A 2,581-nucleotide genomic window follows, 5' to 3' on the forward strand; every position below is an offset into this window, starting at 1 on the left:
AATGAGTGCAGAAAGAGAGAGAGAGGAAGAGAGGAGCTCAGTGCACCATGGGAAATCCCTGATAGTCTAGGCCTATAGCAGCATAACTAAGATGGTTCCTTTCCTTTACCTCAACATAAAGTGCTACATACACACGTCTGAAGCCAACACAAAAGAGAGAATGTAGAAATGAAAATGGGAAAGAATGTGGTTAAAAAGATGTTTAACGTCGGTTGATAAAGAGATGTGGTTGAAAGCTCTTAAAAAAAAAACTAGTAAGTGGACCTTGGGTTAAAGTGGCAATCTTGAAGATTTTGATTTAAATATATATCATTCAAATTAGAAATTACAATGGTGACTGGGTCTGTGGCCCACTAATGAAAGTATTATAATACGTATTTGCAGTATTACAAAATGGGTGTCTGTGGCAGCATAAAAAATGCTGTATAACTCAATCTTTAAGAGACCTGGAGGTCAGGAGTCCCACTAAGGATCGCCAAAGCCTTATGGGGGATCATGAGGCCTTATTGATTTTAAGGCTTGCTAGAAAAATGTACACAGTAGGCCTATATCTCAGCATCTGGTTCACTTCTGTGAAGAAAAGTCAATGTAAAGCAAATGATCTAAACACCGAATTTGACAAAAAAAAGAAAAAAAGTCTATTAAGCCTGGACAACTGTGAACAAAGAGTCACTGACCTCTGTTCTTACAATGACATCAGTGTTACTCAGCAGCTTTGGTTGAAACATGATCCCAGTAACACAGATTTACTGCTTTTAATCAGTGCAGAATATGACCACTGAGCTCATAAACCAGATGTCCAATTACATCCCTGCAAAAAAAAAAAACTCTGTCTGAAGCAGCTCTGCTAAACTTACTCTCCTGAGCTCTTGTGGATTTCCACAGCAAAATCCAAACATCATTGAGTTTGGACACAGGTTCACTTGTTTAGCGCACTGTACTGACAGTGTGGTCACCACCAGCAGATATCACCCATACTTCATGAATATTGTAGACTTTGTGACCACAGATACTTATTTCTGTCCTAATCTATCAATGTAGGAAAGAAAGTTCTGCTGGAACTGTCACATACACATTTAATTCAAGAAAAGAAACATGTGATACATTTGCATATACTGTAAAAAATAAAAGTAACTTTACAGGGTTTTCCCCATTTATTTTACAGATCTTTTTTCCTGTTTTTTAAATGCATGGAAATATTAATAAAATTCCAAAAATAGCCTGTGAATTGATATGTGTAATGTAAAATAAGATGACAAACTTGAAACTGTAAAAAAACTTTCAAGAAATAATATCATATAAAAAGAATACATTTGCAAATCTATAATTTTGCAGATACTGACTGTTTATTTAATATATCAAAATCAGGTTTAATACTGGTAATACAGTTCTAAAATTATGTAAAATTAGTGACAACAGAAAAAGTAATTTTCCATGGATTTGGTAATTGATATCTACCTCACAACAAAAACTGAACTGAATTTCATCAGCGTATAAGCATTGGTATACTTTTAAAATACAGTTTTTATCACTGAAAACAGCAATAATTACTGTAATTTCACAGATAATGAACTTTATTACAACTCCATTCCATTCAAAGAATCAAATATCAAATACTAACAGCTCTCTTCTGTATTATTTAAGCCTGATTATAGCAGTGTTTGCATGTATTTATAGGTAATTTCATTGTTTTTACATGTGTAAATATCTTTAATTAAACATTAAAAAGCTACAAAATTACACAAGATTTTATGTAAAATGAAAGCTATAAACTGTATTTTAATTATAGAACATGACTGTATTTTTTGGCACCCCAGCAATGGGTTTTTTTTTTACAGTGTAGCTTCCAATAATACAGTGGTCCAGTGCCTGAACTGGCAGGTTGGTGGCATATCAGAAACAAAAAAAGCACAGAGGGACAAACAGTAGTAACACAATGGCCATATTAATGTCTCATATATATCAGAGCCATATGACACATAAAGGACATTACAGGAAAACATACAAAAGCTCATAAGCACAGACAATTAGTAACATCAATAGCAGAAGCACTATAACCCTGACATTTTTTTCTAACCCTAAATGTCTCACCCCTCATGCCGAGCCTAACCAACCAAACCAACAAAGGCAACCAACACTAGCTAATCAGAGGCAGGATAGGGTGGGTCTTTGTGGAATGTTGTTGTGGAAAAAATCAATCAATCAAGTGTGACATAGGTGTTTCGGGGTACATACTTAGATTAACAGTAGGTAGGGGTACGCAATGAGAAACAAGGGTACAAATGTACAAAAATCAGGAGTGTCAGTACTCAGTACCTGTGAGTGCCGCTCACTGGCACATCAATAGGTATTTGTTTCAATTTGGACCAGTGCTGGAAAACAGAGGTGATTATTTCTCCAATATCCAATCTATATAAGTTGTAAACAACCAACATAACATTTAACCAGCTTAAAATGAATGCGACACAACACATCAGCCACTGATATCAGTGAATACAATCTTATTTGCAGATGTCAGTCAACAAGGCAACAGGATCACTTTAAAAATAAAATGGACTGGAGTCCCTGCTGCCTACTTGCA

Source organism: Morone saxatilis, unplaced genomic scaffold (genome assembly GCF_004916995.1).
Source record: "Morone saxatilis isolate NCDOM2014 unplaced genomic scaffold, NCSU_SB_2.0 Contig1, whole genome shotgun sequence".
NCBI classification, from domain to species: Eukaryota; Metazoa; Chordata; class Actinopteri; family Moronidae; genus Morone; species Morone saxatilis.